The sequence below is a fragment of the Chrysochloris asiatica genome, unplaced genomic scaffold, assembly GCF_000296735.1.
Source record: "Chrysochloris asiatica unplaced genomic scaffold, ChrAsi1.0 scaffold00035, whole genome shotgun sequence".
Classification (NCBI taxonomy): domain Eukaryota; kingdom Metazoa; phylum Chordata; class Mammalia; order Afrosoricida; family Chrysochloridae; genus Chrysochloris; species Chrysochloris asiatica.
Window position 1 is genome coordinate 17,703,769 of NW_006408553.1, and position 22,345 is coordinate 17,726,113.

The following is a 22,345-nucleotide window of genomic DNA, read 5'->3' on the forward strand; positions in this document are numbered from 1 at the left end:
CCAACCTGAGGGGCTCATTTTTTGGCACTATATACTCTGCCATTCAAAAGGTTTTCAGTGACTAAATATTCAGAAGTAGTTTGTCCCTCCTTCTTCCTAGTCTGTCTTCATCTGGAAGTTCATCTGAAACCTGTCCACCATAGGTGACCCTGCTGGTATTTAAAATACTGGTGGCATAGCTTCCAGAATCACAGCAACTCAGAAGCCATTACAGTATGACAAACTGATAGACGTGTGGTGGAATATGTCATTAGGGAATTGCAAATTAAAACAATCATTAGACAACACTTTGTACTTACTTTTCATTGTTGTTAGGTGCCATCAAGTCATTTTCCATTCAGAGCAACTACGTGTGACAGATCATAATTGTCCTCATGGAGTTTTCTAGGCTTTAATCATTACAGGAAATAGATTGCTAGATCTTTCTCCTGAGAAACCATTGGATGGGCTTGAGTCACTAGTCTTCTGGTTAGCTGCTGAGCACTTACCTGTTACAATGCTGGTGGTGGTGTGTTGTGCCATGAAGTCTGTTTTGACTCATAGTAATCCAGCACGGGGTTTCTAAGGCTATAAATCTTTACTGGAGCAGAAAGCCTCATCTTTCTCCCATGGATTGGCTGGTAGTTTTGAACTATTGACTTTGAGGTTAGCAGCCAGATGCGTAACCACTACACTACCAGAGCTCCTTTGTTGCAACACCAGGGTTCCTATTATACCTATTTCTTGTTGTTAAATATTGTCAAGTCAGTTTCTACTCATATCTACCCTGTATAGGGTTTCCAAGGAGTAGTTGGTAGGATTGCAATGAATGCTTCAGGGTGAGCAGTACAGTATTTATCCTATTGCACTGTACCAGGACACCAGCATACCTATTAGACTATCCATATCCTCTATTGTTAACAATGTTGAGAGTTAACAAAAGTTAATAGGTATGTTAAATGCTGGTGAGAATGTGGAACAACAGGAACTCTCATTCGTTGCTGGTGAGAATGCAAAAATGGTACATCCACATTGGAAGACAGTTAGGTAGTTTATTGCAGTGCTAAGTATAGTCTTACCAAATGATCAAACAATCATGTTCTACATATTTATCCAAATGATTTGAAGACTTACGTCCACACAAAAACATGCAAACCAATGTTCACAGCATCTTTATTCATAATTACCCAAAATTGAAAGAAATCAAGATGTCCTTCAATAGGTAAATAAATATACTGTGGTAAATTTACATGTAAAATGGAGTATTATTTAGTAATTAAAAGTAATAAGCTATCAAGTCATGAAAAGACATGGAAGAACTTTAAACGCATACTGCTAAGTGAAAGAAGCCAGCTGGAAAGCCTATAGACTATATAATTCCAACTATATGACATCCTGGAAAAGACAAAACTATAGAGATAGTAAAAAATATCAGTGGTTGCCAGGGGCTTAGAGGGTATAGGACAGAAGGGGTGAAAAGGTAGAACACAGTGTACATTTAGGGCAGTGAAACTATTCTATATGATACTGTAATGGTGGGTACATGACATTACTCATTTGTCAGAAGCCGTAAACTGTGCACACATGAATCCTAATGCAATGAATGAATCCTAATGTAAATATTGATTTTAGTTAATAAGAATGTACTCATATAAGAGTGTACATTGTTAGTGCAAGAAGTTAATAGGAAAAATTGTGTACGGGGCTGGGAATTGTGGTTCATTCTCTGAACAATTTTTCTGTAAACCTGAAACTGCTATAAGTAAATTTATTAATTAAAAAATAAAAGCCTTCTTCACTCCAAATTTCATACTATTTCCAACATAACTCTTTGCCCTAAGTGAGATGGAGCAATTGAGTAAAAATAATGATTTGGGAGTTAGGAGCAAACAGGATGGTCTGGTAACTTATTGTCCTAATTGAAATGTTTTTGAAAATGGAAGAATGCTCTACTAATTATTGAAACAGAACACCAAATATGAACAAGGGTTGTACCAGGAAATTTAGGAAATTTGCTATAAACCAAAAATAAAAGCTTACAGAAAACAAAACCTAAAGGAGAATAAAATCAAGCAATATCCAATTTAAGGTTCTAGGATGGATGTTCACTTTCTTTGCTCCAATTCTATCTCTAAGAAACTATTTCCACTGCTGCTCCATGTACAAAGTGCATCTGAATTGCTTTTTTATATAGTATAACTCCCCTTTTAAGGTTTAAGTCAGAGATTTTTTGGCATTTTTTTGTTCCAGCAAGGCTTGTTTATCTGCCTTTCCTGTCTTCTCAGCCTCATTCTGAAGGCCAAGCTTTCAGAGAGGGGAGGTTCCAGGAGAACCATATGATGAAAAGAGTTTTATCTGCTGAAACTGTGGGGAGCAGTGCATCATGGATCTGAAAGAGATTTTAAGCATTGTGTTTGTGCTGGTTTTCCTTCAGTGCCCTCTAGGGAAAACTCTCTGGGAAGAAAATTGGCACTTGAGCCTGACAGGATAGTGGAAGATCCTTGCCTAACTTTATAAACTCTGTTGAACTATTTTAGGGCTTTAAGGAACTCCAGCTGGAAGGGAGAGAACCCAGAGCCCTGTTAGGAAATGCAGGTCTGATTCCAAGAAGGAAGATACAACTTTTTGTTTTTCTGTTAATTTCTCACTGGTTGTGTAGGTGAAGTGAAAATTTCTGGCCATCTGATTCCTGAGAAACTAAGGAGGGCTTGTAGGGGAATGCTATCCCCTTTTGTGCGTCCCTGAGAAAGTCATTGGTAGTAGTGGTCATGAAGTCGATTCGGACTCACACATACCCATGTGTACAGAGTAGAACTGGACTCCATAAGGTTTTCAAGGCTGTGATCTTTGGGAAGCTGATCACCAAGCCTGTCTTTCAAAATACCACTAGGTAGATACTTTGGTTAGTAGTTGGCTTTGCCCTAATTCTGTAGTTTATGAGAAAATGGAGATACGGTACAAAAGAATGTTATTCCCCATTGTCTGACTTCCTGGGAATGCTGGAACAAATAAAAAATAGCAGTGCCAAAGGCATGTCTGAATTAGCTGTACCAGTCGGGAATTCCCTGTGGAGGTGAGGCGTATGGCTTAAAGCAGGAGCCAACTTAGTTTCTCTGGTCATTTAGTCCTTGTAGAGTGCAGTAGCATCTTGTATTTACACCAGTTTGGACCACAGAACTAAGATGAGTTGATTGGAACAGTCCAAGCCGTTCAGTTGTTCAGCAGGGATGGGAAAACAAACTTATGGCTTTGACCAAGCCTGCCTGCCTCTCCATATGCTGTTTCCCTGCTACTCAGTTCCTGATTGATGAGAGAAGGTGGTTTGAGGGGAAAGGGAGGTGGGAGGGGAGTGCTTCAGGTGCTCCAAATTAGGGATAATTCAGCATATTAGCCTAATGAAGTCAAAAAGTTAATTTGTAGCTGCCAGCTGTTGAAAGGAAAGTTACAAAGCTCCACAGCCCTATACAGCCCAGTGGGGGGACCTTTGAGGCACAGCAAGACATGCAGAGGACTTTGAATAAACACAGTCAACAGTGTCAGTGGAGAAAAGCTTGGCAGTGGCCAGGTGGCCTCATGGAAGACTAGATAATGGAAATACTGACGGTAGGTGGACAGGTCTCCAGCAGGGATAGAAAGGAATATTTCTTTGCTCTGGTGCTGGATTTAATCCCTGACTTATAGCATGCTGCTGTCAATTGGTGCCAGGTTTCAAGGCCCCTGTTACTACATGGATAACACAGGTAGTGTCAGCTCTTGGTTTCCAGCCTCTCCTGACAATTTATATACAGCACCATCATTTCCCACCGTATTTTTTTTTTTCCTTCTTTCTTTGTACTCAATCCACCACTAAACACATTTTTTTTTTTTTTTTTAAACCGGTTCTTCCCCTGTGTTGGCTCTTTCAGGAACTAAGCATTCTAAAACAAAAAGTAAAATTTCCATTGCCATATGAAGAGAGGAGAGTGTGTGCTTTCCTTTCCTGGTTTTAACATTAAGGTATTATGGCCTTTTTGACTTCCCATCTACATATAAGGTTTGCTGGGCCATTAGAGTAGACACTACCTTAAGGTAATTAGCCATATAACTTTTAGCTCTAGAGAAATGAAAGTGGGCCAGAAAGATAGAAAGTTCACTCTACTTTAAATAAGAATACAGATGTAAAAAGCAAAAACAAAAAAGCAGTACTGGCTATCTGTACAGATTTATTTTGAATCTGCAGATAGAACTCCTTTCAACAACTCCTTGACAACTTTTAATACCAGCAATATAGTGCATCTCATGCTGTACTGATTTCATATGTTTATTCATGTTCTTCTCCAATATGAGGGGGGTTCAAAGAAGTCATGGAAAAATTCCATTATCTTTTAATCCTATTTTCCACAAACTTTTTGAAGTATCTTGGTATACTTCTATCTCCTCAAGGAAGTTCTAAGAGATGGGAAAAAAGATAGGACTGAATAAACATCGATTAAATGAAGTATAAGTTACACTTTAAATGGAAGCATCATAGTCCACCCAAGTTCTTATTTTACTGTGGTCAGATATGGAAAGCTGTTCATAGCATGTGCTAGAACACTTAATAATCCATAAATTTTTTTAAATTACCATACATACTCCTCTGCCCTGAATACTGCTCCTTAAGAGTGCTTGTACAACTAAATTGAATGCATATTTAACTGGCCTGCAATCTCTGGACTGAGTTTGGGTCTTAACCTTAGAAAAGAAAAATGCTTCTATTAGATAAGGGTCTGGTCATAAGCAAAGGGATTATCCCCTTGCTTGTTGGAAAGTTATGTAGTGTTGTGGTTGTAAAATTGGGTCTTAATATCTGGCTGGTGATTAAGTCTGTAATCACCCACTCTGTGGAGTGATTTAGGAACTCTGTAAAGAAACTGTTGAAGCCCTTTAGGTTTTCTCCCTGAGGCTAGAGGCTCCACCAGCTGCTCAGTTCGTAGTATCAACTAAGAATTTAGACTTGTTCAGGCACTTGACATGGATCAGTTCATTAAGTCCTCACCACAATTCCACAATGTTGTTTTCTCATGTGAGCAGTGGGGATAATAATCATTTTACAAGTAAGGAAAATGCCATTCAGAAAGGGTAAGTAATTTGCCAGTTTGCATAGATTGTAAGTGGTGAAATGATCATTTAAGTCCAGGACCATCTAGCTTCTAAATAAAATGAATAGATGGGGGGCAACAACAACAACACAAAAACAGCTGCTATCTACTTTAACTTACAGTGACCCCATTTGTGTCAAATGAGAACTGCACTTCAAAAGGTCTTCCATGGCTGATTTTTCAGAAGTAGATCACCAGACCTTTCTTCAAACACTTTTGGTGGACTTGAACCTGCAACCTTCCAGTTAGCAGTTGAGTATGCTAACCATTTGTACCACCCTGGAATCTCATGAGAATTCTAAAGTTCATTAAATGTGTTTTTCAATCTGGACCACAGGATTCCTATGGGCCAGTGAGATCTCTAAGAAAATGTATTAACGTATTGTTTACTCACTAGTGAGTTAATGAAATGTATAAGGAGCTCTAAATGACACAGTGGTTAAGCATGACATTGCTAACTGAAAGTTAGGGGTTTGAACCCACCAGCTACTCCAAGGGAGAAAGATGTAGCAGTCTTTATGCTTCCACAAAGATTGATAGCTGCTGAGACCCTATGCAGCAGTCCTACTTGGTCCTACAGGATCACTAGAAGTCACTACTGATTCCATGGCAATGGGTTATTGGAGTTGGGGTTCATTCTTGAGGTGAGATAAATAGTTACGCAGTAGATTACTAGAAACAAGATTGGAGATTTGAATCTACCTAGAGGGTGTGGAACTGCAGGTTAATGCACTGGACCACAACGTTGTTTGAACTGCAAAATTGGCAGTTAAAGCTCACCAGCCGCTCCTTGGAAACCCTATACAGGGTGAATGAGGGTCAGAATAGACTCAATGGCACTTAACAACAACAACAACAGAGGCATCTCAGTGTCCTGGTGTGGCACTGTAGGGTAAAGCACAGCACGGGAACACAAGGTAAGTTTGAACCACAAAGTTGATACTTCAAGCTCACCAGTGGCTCCTTGGAAATCCTATACAGGGTCACTATGAGTTAAAACTGACTCGACAGAATTTAACAACAATAACAATCTCAGAAGACAGACCTGAAGATTTGCTTCTGGAAGATCACAGCCTTGAAACCATTCTGGAGAAGTTCTACTATATACACATGGTGGTCACCAAGAATCAGGCACAATAGCTACCATGGTTGAGCTATGACCTTGGATGAACTACAACCCAGGAGAAACCCTGATATCCAAGCAAAAGAAAAATTATGGAAGCATATTCAAAACTTCACACATCAAGATAGAGACTCATTCCCAGTGAAGTGTTGGGGATGGGAGGTGGGAAAGGTGTGTGCCACTGTCACTTTGAAACAGTGAATTATAATTGTTCAAACAGCCATCAAAAACAAAACAAAAACAATCTGATGGTTACTGGGGGTTGTGGGAGTAGGGAGGAGGGAAAATTATTCATGGGCTAGAGGGCAGACACATGTTGATATAGGTGACAGGTAGACAATATACAAGACAGGTTAGCAGAGGAAAACTGAAGGTCACAGGAAACACATGGAGGAGTGTAACAGTTAAGTGAATAAATGTAAATGCTGTTAATTGTTGGTACATGGAGGGGACTGCAAACATGGAATGAAGCAATGTATATGATTTGTTCAATGTAAAACTGATGATCTGTTCTATAAACCTTCACTCAATTCACAATAAAAAGTTTTAAAAAATCAGAAGCCACTAACATGAACTCCAAGCATCATTTTTAGCCATCTAATAATCAAGTATTTTCTTCTAATTTGAAAGTTCAAGTATGTGATTATGAGCATATTCCTTCCAAGTGGTAAATCATTAATGTCATGTGGTATGTTACATAACTGTTTAAACCATGAGAGAGCCCAAGACAGTCCCACAGACTTTACAAGGGGGAATAGAATCAAGCTCAAAATCAGTTCAAGGCCAATTCCTCTGAAGCAGAAGTCAAACATGCCTTCACCCTACAACCTTTTTTACCTTAGTCTGATACCAGCCATCTCTCTCACAGCACTCTGCTTCACATCTGGGTTCGACAATCCATTTCAATGGCCACACAGAACTTGTAACAATACTCAAAAAAAAAAAAAAAAAAAAAAAGGTATGGGATTTATTAGGGAAGTGAACAGGTTATATTTCAGAATCATAACCAACTCAAGAAGATGCAGCAGTTTTCCAATTAGAAACGTCCCTTCTCTGCCATACTGCAAACATGCCTCACTCTTCAGCTTCTCAGCCATGTGGCCCGTTGGCCACTCTCCTGTCTGTAGGTACTCAGCTTTACTCAGTTCATGGGCCTAGAGCCCGCAGCTGCTCGGTTTCACTATGTCCCTGCCTCTACTTTTTGAGGTAGAGTTTTCATGCTACACTCATGCTCTTCCTTCTTGACGGCCTTGGAGTCATCAATTCCTGCTTCTGAAATTGTTGTTGTTAAATACTATCCAGTCAGTTCCTAAGATAACTCCTTTTAAACCTAGTTAGATGGCAAAACGAATCAATCCCTGCCTTAGAGTCTTATATACCTTATTTGCATATTCACACCTACCTGTAAGGAGTCCTGGTAGCATAGTGGGTCTGAAGCTGGACTTGTAACTACAAGGTCAGCTGTACAAATCTTCCAGTTGCTCCACAGTTGCTCCACAGTTGCTCCCACTGTGTGGGAATTAAGACATTGCATAGGTGAGCACTATCAAGTAAATTCAAGGCACCACACATACAAACCAGTGTTTTACCTTCATTCAAATAGGAAAAAGGTGTAAAACTATAGACTCTCATATGGCCCACAACATCACATAAATGAAATGGAATCAGAGTTTTTGGAATTGCCAACCAGTACCCTGTAAAGATTGTTATCTCTTTATTATCAGCACAGAGTAAGGTGATAGTAAAAATGAACATTATGTTTACTTCTACTTCTAGCAAAAATGGGCTATTTCAAAGCACATTTCAATAATGCATCCATGGTAAGATTGCCATAATCATTAATTGAATGAGACACTTTTACAGAATGAAACTTCATTAAAACTGGCAATCATGAATTATTTGATGGCAGTTTTGATTAAGTATGTGGTCTTGTAATTTGAACTAGCCAACAATGCTTTAATGATATTAATACTACTTAGGGAAACATAATTATAAATTAATATTTTCTATGTTATTGAAGTAAAAACACTGGAAAAGATGAAACATGGGCCAAAACTTGAGGCTATATCTTACAATCATTAAACCAAAAATAAGCAATTTAGTTTCATCAAAATAACATCATGCATCATATAAAATTAATGTTATTAATCTGAATTATATTGATTTGTACTGTGCTATTCTTATATTTAATTTATAAGATTGTTTTGATTTTGTATAAGACCTATAAACACAGAGAACTTATGTTGTTATATATTAGTATATATTAAGTAATTTTAACATTATTTATTTTAACATAAAATTAAGTCTATATTAAGGATTGTCTACCTATATTTTTGTATATGTTGCTGTATGCCATTGAATTGGTTCTAGCACAAAGTGACCCTGTATAGGATTTCTGACATTATAAATCTTTGGTGGTGGGCCATGGAGTCAATTCTGACTCGTAATGACCCTGTATAGGGTCTCCGAGGCTATAAATATTTAGGGGAGCAGAAAGCTTCATATTTTTCCCACAGAATAACCAGTAGTTTTGAACTGCTGACCTTGAGGTTAATGGCCTGACTCATAACCACTACGCTACCAGAACAGAAAATTGCATCTTTCTCCCAAGGATCAATTAATGGATCAAACTACTGACTTTGAGGGTTAGAAGCCCAACATGCACCCCACTATATCACCAGGGTTCATAAATAAAGACAGACAGACTGTAAAGAGTCCTGGTATGGCACTGTAGGATAAGCACTGAACTGCTAACTGCAAGGTTTCTGGTTCAAATCCACCAGCCGCTTGGAAACCCTATACAGGGTCACTATGAGAACAAACTTGACAGTACACAACAATAACAACATATACTTTAAAATGGCCCATAAATGCTTAAGTTTGAGATAGTATGTACTTTAACATACACAGCTTCCTTTAGAAAAAAAAAAACAAAAAACTCAACTTGAAGAAAACTTGAAAAACTATCGCTAAAATATTATATACAGATTAAAACCAGGGCTATGTTTTTTGTTGTTTTTTTAATTATTAATTTCATCTGGTTCCAATGATTTAAAAAAAAAAAACGCATATATCATGCAATGTCAATTTTGAAAAAGTATATATACATACATATACATAAAGTAAGGAGTCCTGTATGGCACTGTAGGATAAGCTCTCAGCTATAAGGTGGGTTTGAACTGCAAAGTCGGCAGTTCACACTCACCAGCTGCTCATCAGAAACCCTATATAGGATTGCGATGAGTCGGAACTGAGTTGATGGCACTTAACAACAACCACAATATATAAATAACCGGTGGTGATATCGTAGAAAGTGATATTTCAATATTTCTTATTTTCTTTTGTAATTTATGTACATTTAATTTATTTTTCAATATACATATATAATCAGGGGGAAAAAAACATTTTGTTTTGAAAATATTAAGTCATAATGTAAAATAAAGTAACAGCTAACTATGTTTTCTTAAAGGAGCCCGGGTGGTGGAGTAGTATAAACATTGGACTGCTAACTCCAAGGACAGAGGTTCAAACCCACCAGCTTCTCTGCAGGAGAAACATGAGACTTTTACTCCCATAAAGCTTCAGAAACCCTATACAGGGTGGCTATGTGTTGGAATTGGCTTGATGGCAGTAATTGGTAGATATGTTACTCTTATAACTATCGCTTTAAAATTGTACCCACATATAAAGAGTAATTGGAAAGGAAAAGGGAATACCAATATCTATATTATAGGTTGAGATTCATGATTGATTTTTAAACTTAGATATTTATTCTCTATGCAATTATAAAAAACAAAACAAAACACTTATTTCAAGGTCTCAAAGAAGAAAGGGAGTGTTATGGATTGAATAGTGTACTTCAAAAGTATGTGTGAACTTGACTAGGCCATTATTTTCATTATTATGTAATTATCTGCCATTCTGGGATCTGATGTAATTATCCTATGTGTTATAAATCCTAACCTCTATGATATTAATGAAGGAGCTCTGGTAACATAGTAGCTAAGGGCATTAAGGTCAGGCTGCTAACCTCAAGGTCAGCAATTTGAAAATACCAGCTGTTCATTGGGAGAAATATGAGGCTTTCTGCTCTCATAAAGGTTTACTGCCTCAGAAACCCTATGCAGAGTTGCGATGAGTCAAAACCAAATCCATAGCATATAACTACCACCACCACCATGATGTTAATGAAGCAGGATTAGAAGCAGTTTTATTAATGAAGCAGGGTACAAACTACAATAATAGATTATACCTTGAATCAATCTTTTTTGAGATATAAGAGATTAAACAAGTGAGCAAAAATCAGAAGGACCTCACTCCTACCAAGAAAGAAGAGCTGGGAGTGGACTATGTCCCTTGAGAACCTCCTAGATTCAGGGGGAAAGTGATGCTAAGATCTCCAAGGAGGGACAGGCCCATAGATGTTAAAAGGAAACACACATCCTCTCTCAGTGCTGAAAAAAGAGAAAGCCTTCCCCTAGATCTGGTACCCAAAGTTTGGACATCTAACCTCCTAAAACTTGAGATAATAAATTTATATTTGCTGAAGTCATGAACTTAAGGCAATTCTGTTATATAAGCATTAGCTAACTAAGGCAGAGAAAAACAAAAGGAAGAGAGGGAAGGAAAGATGGAAAAGACTAAGTAGAACCCATATTTCAATGCAAGTTCCTTAACTAAAAACCTCAGCTAAACCAAAAACCAAGCTCATTGGTTTCAAGTTGATTCTCATCCGTGATGATTCCACATGCACAGAGTAAAACTACCTTCCCTAGAGTTTTCAAGACTGTGGTCTTTCAGGAGCATATTGCCAGCCCTTTCTCTCAAGGATCCTCTGGGTGCGCTCAAACTACTAACCTTTTTAATCAGTAGTCAAATGCTCCACTCAAGGCCACCAAAGTTCGGAGTTCTTTTCACAAAGAACTAATATTCGTTTAGCATGTATTGAACACATGTGAGTAACTGCTCAGCTGCTACCCCAGATTGACACAATGACAGCAGCAATTGGCTCAAATGTAATCGTTATTAGGATAGTGCAGGACTGGACAATGTTTCATTCTGTTGTGTACTGGGTCACTAAGAGTCAGAACCAACTCAATGGCACCTGACAACAACTCTAAATGCTGTAAAAATATTACATATAGACTGGGTAGTGGATGTATGGTAGGAAGAGTGCCGAGTTATTTTTTAGAGGTTAGAATTCCAGAGGAAATGACTGGTACCTTGAAATTGGGTAATTTTAAGACCATTTAATTAAGAGACTATTACAAACTATGGGCAAAATGACAAAAATAAAAAACTACCTAAATATGGAGCATTTATTTAATAACCATCAGCCTGCATGGGTGAGGAAAACAGTATTGCAAGGACCCAGAGACAGAGAAAGCTGTGAGAAGAGGGCCACCTGACAGGAGCTGAGCACTTTGGTTGAGGGATGCATCCAGACTGCAGTGATCCTTCAGGAATAGTTGCCTCTCTCTCTGTTCTCTCCATCTCATTTCTTGCTGATATTCCTATTGACAGACCCAATAGAATTCATAGGACAGTAGAACATTTTTATGCCATCCAAGAGCTGACAAACTGGCCCATAGACCAAGTTTGGATTGTCACCTGATTTTGTAAATAAAGTTTTATTGGAATACAATCATCCTAGTTTATTTCCATATTCCCTATGGCTGCTTTCACAATAAACAGTTGAGCAGTTGTAGCATAAACCGTATGACTTGCAAAGCCTTAAGTATTTTTTAAGTAATCCTTTACAGAAGAGTGTCCATCAACTCTTGATATAAAAACCAGAAACCAAACTAAACTTGTTGCCATAGAGTTGATTTCATCTCATTGTAACCCTATATAAGGTTTCCAAGACTAAAGTTTTATGGGAGAAGTCTCATCTTTCTTCACAGAGCATCTGGTGGGTTTGAAATGCCAACCTTGGAGTTAGAAGTTCAGTGCTTACCTACAACATCACAAGGGCTTCTTAACACCTGATATGTTGTTGTTATGTGCCATCAAGTCAGTTCTGATTTATAGTGACTAGCTTGTAGGTTTGAACTTCCAAACTTGTGGTTAGCAGTTAGCTTGTAGTTTTGAACTTCCAAACTTGTGGTTAGCAATCCAGTGCTGATCCAACAACACCACAACAGGACTCCTAACTCCTGATATGTTAAGTGCTGTCCAGTCAGTTCTGACTCATAGTGACCCTGTATGGGGTTTTGAGGAGTAGCAAGTGAAATTAAACTGCTGTCCTCGCAATTCAAACTGTGAGAAACCATTGTCTATACCCCGGATCCTGCCTTGGTTCCTCTTGGTAACTGGCAGGTCAGTATAAACCCCCAACTAGGACCTACTCCAGTGGGTCTCTGGAAGGAGAACTGGAGATGACTGCCTTATTCCATATGAGGTTACCAAGAGTTATCACGAGTGCTTACCAATGAATGCTTAAGAAATCTAATCTGTGCTCATTTTAGGCAGAGGGAGGCTTTATTATTTGACTTTTCAAAATTGGGCACCAAACCCAGAAGACACGATAGGCAGACACACTGCAGAACTGTTTTTACAAATGTTCTCATTTCCTAGCTCAGAAATTCCTCCCCAGGTTCCTCCTTGACTGAGTACCATGGGGTGAACAATCTTCCAGGATATCACCTATTTCCTTTTGGTGGTTTAATTCTTTTTTTTAAAGTTTCTACTTCTCGAACCCTACCCAATTCCCTAAGTTATCCTGTTTACAAGTGCCCCAGGTGAATGTGCTCCCGTGGCTATATTAGCCAACGATCTATGCCTCAGTAAATTAGTAACTTCCTAGACCCTTTGTTTCCTTATTCCTAAAGATGAACCAGCTTGAGAATTATTTATTACAAAACCAAACTTTCAGTTAAGTGCTTATCCTACAGCACCACACCAGAATAATTTCTGATACAGTTCATATCAATTCATGTGGAGGGCACATAATAGGCAGGATGTGAATAGTGGATCAGACACATAGAAGACCCTAGCACACTGCTGTTGTTAAGTGCTGTTGATTGGTTCTAACTCCTAGTGACCCTATATAGGATGGGCTTGGAGAGTTCTGGTGTGGCGTTGTGGGATAAAGCACTGGACCACTAGGTCAGCTTGAACCACACAGTCGGAGGTTCCAACTCAACAGCAGCTCCTTGGAAACCCATACAGGGTCACTATGTATCAGAACTGACTCAACGGCACATAACAACAACAAAAAACAAAGATGGACTGGTAGATTTGAACCACCAGTCACTCAGTTAGAAGTTCAGTGCTTAGCCTACAGCATCATACCAGGATTACATATTAGGTAATGTTGTTGTTGAGTACCATGGAGTCAATTCCAATTCATAGTGACCCTGTATAGGGTTTCCTAGAAGCAACTGGTAGGTTTTAATGGCTAACCTTGTGGCTCTAAGTCCACTGTTGATCCTACAGAGCCACAGCAGGAATCTGCATATGAGATATGGTGGTTGATAATGGTGTTTAGGAAATCTTGGTAAATGTTTCAGTTGCAGTTGAAAAGCATGTATAGTTTTCTGTTGTTCAGTAAAGTATTATATAAATGTTAAGTATGTCAAGTTGGTTAATAGTAAAGTAAATAATGAGAAATGACTTTATTCTGGAAACATTTTAAAGATAGAGCCTAAAACATTGCAAATAAATTTGTATGCAGTTTGAGAGACAGGGAGGCACCTAGAATGCCTCCAAAGATTTGGAGAATGGGGAAAATGGGCTTGGCCCAATTGAGGATGACTGAGAGAGGAGAAGGGCTATTAAAAGGGTGGAAATAAGGGACTCAGTTTTTAATATGTTAAGTCTTAGATGCCTGTTAGGCATTCCAGTGGAGAAGTATAGCAAATAGCTCTGCATACAAGTCAATAGAAAGATCTATACTGAGATAAAAGTTGGAGAGTCATCAGCACTCAGATGGTATTTGAAGTCTTGAAACTGTGAGACTGCCAGAGCCGTGTCAACAAAGGAGAGAAGACATCAACATTCTGTAACCTGGGTACTTTATACATTTTACATACAATCATCCCTCACAAGCATGCCATCACGTGCTCATTTAAATATGAGAAAAATAAGGGTCACAATGGTATGAGTATTCCAATCAGGATTTGAACTCAAGTCTGAACTCTGAAGTCCATCTTTAATATGCTAAGTAGAAGTTTCCATATGCTGTTGCTCTGGAAGGCTCTGTGTCCCAGACTCAGACAGGGCTCTCAGCTCCTGCCCATCTCCAAACCACCTTACTAAGGCTCTCACTGGGTCTCTTGGGTTTTGGTTGCCTCCAGTAAACATCCTCTGTGAAATTCTATAGTCTAGTTGGAGAATTAAGAGAGTAGAAGGAAGCAGAATTAACTTTAGGAAGCAAGAAAAGGAAATGAAAAGTAGCAAACAAATGTTTGGCTAGTTTAGAGTGTTATTTAAATTTTTCATCATAGGTTAACTTATTCATGAGCCCTGATGGTATAGTGGCTTATGCATGGGCCATAACCATAAGGTCACCAGTTCAAGTCCACCCAGTGCTCTGCAGGAGAAGGATAATGCCTTCTGCTCCCATAAAGATTTATAGCCTTGGAAACCCTACATAGAGTCATAGAGTCACTGTGAGTCAAAAGTGACTCAGTGACAGTCAGCCAGCCAATGTTAATTTTTCTAGTTTAGAATCAGAGATTAAGAAAATTAAGGTTAATTTTTATAATAGATTATAAAACATCAGTGACATTTCAACATTTTTCCAGTAGTTCCAAAAATAGGTTGGCATGGTCATTAGATAGTTATGTAGTCTACTAAAGAAGCTATTTCAATGGCAAAAGTAATTGCATATGTACACATGATATCCTGGCAATATGATTTTATATCCACGTAGTATATTAAATCTTTTGAAATTGGTACCTCACTCCAAAAGTCACTGAAGAATTAACATTACCCTCAATTGTGCATCTGTATATAGAGCCTATGGTTAAATCAATAGATTTAAATATTAAAGACGTGGCAACAAAATCAATTTCAGCACTTAGTGCCTTGGGAGTTTTCTACTACTTATGTTAAAAGTGTATATCTCCTCCTTAACACCAGAGTGTGAGGCCAAGTTTCTAGAGTTAATGCGATAACAACTCAAGAAAGCCAAAGACACTCTGTTTTAAAACAGAAGGACCACATAATTTCTAGTGCCTATTTCACTTAAACATACTATGATATGAAGAGCATAAATAAGATGTCGAAACAAAACTTTGTGTACCAGCTATTCATGTCATGATGTAGCACTTAAGCTTCCTCAAAGATATCTGTAAAAATATCTAATGAAGCCAGTCTCATCAATTCTGATGAACTTCTTCATTTACCTTCTTATTAACACTTTTTAAAAAATATTCCAAGTTATATTTAATCAAATACCATTAAAAATAGGGTCAAAATGCCTAAAAGGGATTCTAGAATTTGCCCAGTGAAATAGGCCTCTTGAGGAGCCTTTGCAGTGTATAGGATCTTAGTTGGAATTCTGAGCCATGTCCAGAACCTTCTGAGGTAGGACATCCCCATTAGAAAGGACACGAGACCAGCCTGGAACAGCTAGAGTGGTAAAAGATACATCTTCAAAGAAAGATCATCAGGAAAAACCCATAATGAAAACAGCAGTCTGATTGACTACTACAAGAATAAGCAAGTTGTTCACCAGGAAGCCATCAAGGCCAGCAATCAATTGCCTTCATGACAACATTCCCCCCGCCCCCCTTTAAGACTGAAACTCAAAGGGAACACATGAGTAGGTATGTAAGCCTGCTGGTGACCACATTAGTCTATCGGTGAGTGGAACAGGGGGAAAGGCAGCAATGAAAGAATGGGCTGAGTTTAATGATATTCCGTTGACCTGGAGATGAGAGAGAGAAGAGGAAGGGCTGGTTGGTCCAAAGTGTGATGAGACCTGGTGACACCTGAGCCCATGGACAAGAACATAGTCACAGAGGGCTAGAGCTGAGAGTGAAGCATCCAACTGATATAAAAGGAGGGGATACACACAAGAACACCCAAACTTGCAGATAGTACTCATCAGACCTAACTTCACTAGCTTGATAATCAGAACTCGAACTAGAGGAAGATAAAAAAGAAAACAATATTTGATTAAGGAAATGAGGATAAATTGCTACAATTTGATGAATCTGACCTATACTCATGCAGGTAGTAGCTCAAAATACCAACAGAGAGGGAAAGAGTCTTCACATAAGTATCAATGTTATCCCCTCTGTATATCAATGCTATCCCTAAGGGCAGAAAAAGGATTGGCAACATAGACATTGGCTACCTAAAATGAGGAAGCAAAAAAGGCACAAAGTGACTGGCTTACAAGGTTTCAAGAGGGAGTTTAGTTTAAGTGTGGGTGGGGGAAGATAGTGTCCCCTCTGAATAGTTTTCATCTTGTCTAGATGGGTCTAGTGAAAAGAGATGGGGAAAAGATTCTTATAATTTAATGATTGTTACATTGACTAATTGTAACTGTCACAATTATAAATGTATAAGTTTTGTAACCAAAATGGGGAAGTAGTTAATCTTATAGTCCAGAAACAGAGAATCGTAGGACCAACAAGGGAGAAGAGCACAAGCAGAATGCAGGGCCTTATCCAGAGAAGTAGTGACACCAGAGATGGAGGCAGAGATGGGGCCATGGAGAGATGAAGCAGCTGAGGACTCTAGATTCAAAGGAAGAGAGTGACTGAGAGCTGGAGGCCAGGAAGCAGACTTGCAGAATGTGCCCTTTGGTGGTTTAAATTATTATATATGCCTGAGTGTTTTTTTAAAAAAGAGCTAAAATGAATAGAGAGAAATACGGTTAACTGATGGTACATGGTGGGGATTATAATCACTATAATGAAACAAAGTTATGGTTTATTGAATGTAAAACAGATGATCTGCCCTGTAAACTTTCACTCAATTCACAATAAAAATTTTTAAATAAAATAAAAATAATCAAGAAGCATGAAAGAATGGTAAGAATTATATAGTAGTCCAAATGATTGTATTATATTAATAATTGCATTTTACTAATTAGTTATGATACTGCCCTGTCTAATCAGTACATACATATATTTATCATACCTAGTTAGTTAATTGTGATGGTTTATAACATTTCTTGGCCAGAATGGTTAAATTAAAGGCCAGTCACACACGATATTAGAGTTGCTACAGGAAAACCAGGTTTGACTGATAGCCACTCTGCTAGGAATATACACTGTTGTTTGTAGGAACTCCCCTCATGTTGCTTTGCACCAAAGTTTTCTCTCAATAAACATAGACCAGTTGCAACAAAAGAGAGTCAGTCAGTTAAACTCTGCCACCTTCACTGTAGGATATATGAAGACTTCCTTCTCCTGATCATAAATCCCCAGTCATGAAGCATGTGAGACAATGTCCAAGGCTCTCACTCCCGGAGTCTGAGTAGGGAAAAATGATTGCTGTGCATTCACCTGTGCCCCAGTAGCCTGATTGCATAGGGAGAAGTCAGCAGAACTGCTCCAGGTCCAGCTGCTTGGGCTGGTGTTGAAAAATGTTGAATAATCAAATTGCCCATTTCTGCTCATTTGCTCTAATTTATTATCCCAGGCATTCTGAATGCTAATGAAAACTACCTATCATGCCAGCCCATGTCACTCTACTTTATGATCTTATTAAAACCTCAGCATTTCTTTGCCCAGTGACAAAGAGTAGAGAGTGGGACAGCTGTCCTCCTGCCTCCAGTGTGGTTCATACACCCTCCCTGTCACTGCTAACGGCTGAATGATTTAGGCCAAATGAGCAGCCTTGGAGTGATATTTTTATACCAGTGACAGGATTGTATAACTTAGAGAAAGGCCATTAGTGAATACAAAGGAATAAGCAGGAGGGGGAAGCAGGTGAAAAATGGGCAAGTAAATCTTTGGATCTGACTCTTCATACGAAAATGCCCTTCGCATTTAGATTTAATGAGGTGGTTATCTCACCAAAAGGGAGGGGAAGCCATCACCCAAGCTTCCGAGCTTTTCTCAAGATGTACCCAATTACAAAGGGGAGATGAGGCATATGCAGTAGGCAACAGAATTTCAATATTGCTTTGTGGCATTTCATCCAGAAAACAACCCTGTGAGAATAACTAACAGCCCTCAAATCTTTAAGACCTAGATTGGGAAGGAACCCAGGAATTCATGTGTTGTGACCCAAATATGATATAAACCTAATGGAATGTTAACTATTTAGAATTTTAATATGCTTGTCAGTTTCTTGCATCCTCTTCAGTGAAATAGAAATAACACTATTTACCTAGCACCATATAATGGGGGCTATTTGACAGACTCCTAATGTGGTGCTATGGGATAAGCACTGAGGTCAAGATTGGTTTAAAGTGTAAGGCTGGTGGTTAAAACACATCAGCTGCTCCTCAGAAATCCTCTACAGGGTCTCTGTGAGTTGGAAGCTCATCAATGACACTTAACAACAAAGACAACATTTTATAGAGAAGTGTCCCTATGTGATGTGAACAGTTAACATGCTTGGCTGCTAGCCAAAAAGATAAACGTTTAAGTACACCCAGAGACACCTCAAAACAAAACAAAACAAACAAACAAAAAAAAAACAAACCCTGATAATCTACTTTCAAAATATCACTCACTGGAAGGTCTTCATAGCACAGTTCTATTCTGACAACATGGGATTGCCATGAATCAAAATCAACTCAGCAGCAACTTGATTGGTTTATTTGAGAGAGACCTAAAGCAGTAATTATTATCCATTATTTTTGTTGTTAAGTGCCATTGAGTCGGTTCCGACTCATAGCAACCCTGTATAGGGTTTCCTAGGAGCAACTGGTAAACTTGAACTGCCAACCTTGCAGTTCAAACAGACTTTGCACTCCAGCACATTAACCCACAGTGTCACACCAGGACATGAAATATTATCCATAGAAGGTTACTAACTGCCAGGGAGTTGATTTAGATTCACAGCGACCCTGTTTAGAGTTTCCAAGGCTTAGTCCTGGTGGCGCGGCAGGTTAATGCGCTGGACTATAAAGTCAGTTTGAACTACAAGATAAGAGGCTCAAGCTCATCAGCTGTTCCTTGGAAACCCTATAAAGGGTCACTATGAGTCAGAATCAACTGGATGGAACTAAACAAAAGCAAATAATTTGCGGAAGGGTAAAGTGTTATCTTTTTACTGCAGAGACTCTGGTGGACTTCATCTAGACTTTGTGGTTCACAGTCTAGTGCCAAACCAAGACTCTCCACCTCAAAATCATTATTTAATATCAATGATGATGGTCATATGATATTAGTGATTACCAGAGAAAAAGTACGACTATGTAGTTTGAAATATTAATTAGTTTTGGTATATTTGCAATGCATATGTATTTATGCATGTGTGTATGTTTTTTCATATGAGAGTTAAAATCCCTAAACTCATCAGTTTATAAATCCTAAATCAGATGTCTATAGTCAACAGACACTGTATCCTTAGTACTGATAATCTCTAGAAACCAAATGGCAAGAGCTCATTGTTTTACATTTATTTTTGGTCCCAACCTACATTTCTGCTCTTCAGATCTGACCCAAGTGCTTGCTACCTATTCTGCTCAACATGAGGGGAGTCAATCCTCTCTTGCCTCCTACTGCCATGTCCCTGATATACAGCTTCTGTCCGCACCATTGCTGCTGCTTGAAATGCCATCTCCTCTTCTCTCCATGTCTCTTACTCGGCTGTCTCCGTCTTGCAAGGAAAATCCTTCCTCCTTCTGTTCATGCATCATGATTTTTGCTGAGGGGACAAGTAGCTCCCATAAATTCAAGAGTTTCAGGCTGCTATGCTGGGTCACATGGGGTTAATATGAGTTGGTATCAATTCAACAGCATCTAAAGACAATAAACAACCCAAAAAACCCAGGGAGATGGTTATAGTGATGGGACATCTCCCAGCACAATCATTTACCACAATCATCCCAAGTATAGTTATTAGAAATTTAACACACAGGCTATTCTTCCCAATGGAGCTGAGTCACCTTCACTGGGGCTGTACTGACACATATTCAAAAATACTCTCACTGTACTTAAAAATATAATTATATCCAACTAAGGCCTATTATTGGGCTAGGTTCCTTCCTTCTTAATGGTGATATTTTCCCTCAAATCTTGTAATACCACCCTACAATCTGGTTTCTGTCACAATCTACTTAATTTCTCATACATATCTGTCCGTCTCTGTATCCCAGTTTTGGTCACAGTTTACGTACTTACCCTTTATCTCTTGGGTCTCAGTCAACTATAACTATTCTTTTTGGAAGGGGTGATTGTGGATCTGCTTTTTTGTTTTCATTTCTTTGTAACCTCACACTCTTGCGTATCCTATATTGAGCTGTATTCAAATAAAGCTGCACTATGAGTTTGGAAGAAGGCTAGAGGAAAAGAGAAGGAGAGAGAACAATTGAAACACTGGTTCTCAGATTAACTGATTTTCCTGGATATTAAAAAAATAATAATATATTAAGATCCAGGCTACACAAGAAGATATTGTACAAATGTTAGCTGTGAGGTTAAAGTTTAATAATCATGTTAATATTAGTCATGAAGATGTTGCATTCTCAAATTTAGAAACTTAACCAAGTCTATTCTTCTCCAGTATGAAAATATATCCTTTCTTCTAAGGTCTTCCTTATTCATTGTCCAACTTTCACATTCATATGAGACTATTAAGTCCTTTAGTGCTAACACTGATTTCTTTGCTTTTTAACACTTTAAAGAGTCTTTTGCATAAGATTTTCCTAACGCAGTACGTCATTTGATTTCTTGACTTCTGCTACAATGGTTGTTGATTGTGGATCTGAGCATAATGAAGTATTTGACAACCAGAAAACCTTTTCACCCTTTATCATTTTGTTATTTATTATTCCAGTCATGTTTTTGTTTTCTTTATATAAAGGTACAATCCATACTGAAGGCTGTCGTCTATGATCTTCATCAGTAAATATTTCAAATCCTATTCACTTCCAGCTGGCAAAGTTGTATCATCTGTATATCAAAGATTATTAATGAGTCTTCCACTAATCCTGATGTAACCTTCTTTTACATATAATCCAGCTTCTCAGATTACTTGCTTAACACAGAGATTGAATAAATGTGGGGAAAGTATACAACCCTGGCATACACCTTTCCTGATTTTAAACCACTCAGCATTCTCTTCTGTTCAAACCACTGTCTCTTGGTCTATGTACAGGTTCCTGAAGAGCACAAATAATTATTCTGGAATACCCATAATTTGTTATGTTACCCATAACTTGTTATGATCCACACAGTCAATCAATAAGACATAAGTAAATACTATTCTGATAGTCTCTGTTTTCAGCCAGAATCCATCAGACATCAGCAGTGACATCCCTTACATCTACATCATCTTCTGAATCTGACTTGAATTTCTGGTAGTCCCCAGTTGATGCACTGTTGCAAACATTTTTAAATTATCTTCAACAAAATTTTACTTGCAAGTCGTATTAATGATATTATAAAATGATTTCCACATTCCATTGAGCCACCTCTCTTTGAAATGGGCACAAATATAGATCTCTTCCAAATGGTTGAACAGGTAGCTGTCAAATTTCTTTAAATAGATGAGTGAGCACCTCCAGTGCTGCATCAATTAGTCGAGGATTTAAATTTGCATTGCATCAATTTCTGCAGCCTTTTTTTCTCAAGTGCCTTCAGTGAAACTTGCTCCTTTCTTCAGTACCATTGGTTCTTGATCATATACTACCTGTTGAAATGGTTGAACGTTGACGATTTCTTTTTGGTACGGTGACTCTGTGTGTAATGTGTATTTGACTTCTATTTTCTTTGATGCTTTATACCTCAGTCAATATTTTGCTCTTGTTGTTGTTGTTGTTATGTGCCATGGAGTCGGATCTGACTCACAGTGACCCTGTAGAGGGTTTCCGAGGCTGTAAATCTTTACTGGAGCAGAAAGCCTCATCTTTCTCCTGCAGAACAGCTAGAAGTTTCGAACTGCTGACCCTGAGGTTCACAGCCTGATTCGTAACCACTACGCTGTTTTGCTCTTAGAATTCTTCAATTCTGTAAATCAAGGCTTGAATTTTTTTCCCCATTCTTTC

At 38.4% G+C, this 22,345-nt stretch overlaps 1 pseudogene; it reads right to left on the reverse strand.

Annotated features, from left to right (window-relative positions):
- Positions 1 to 19,993, reverse strand: part of LOC102838926 — an 84,370-nt pseudogene extending 64,377 nt beyond the window's left edge.
- Between the last annotated feature and the right edge of the window lie 2,352 nt (positions 19,994 to 22,345).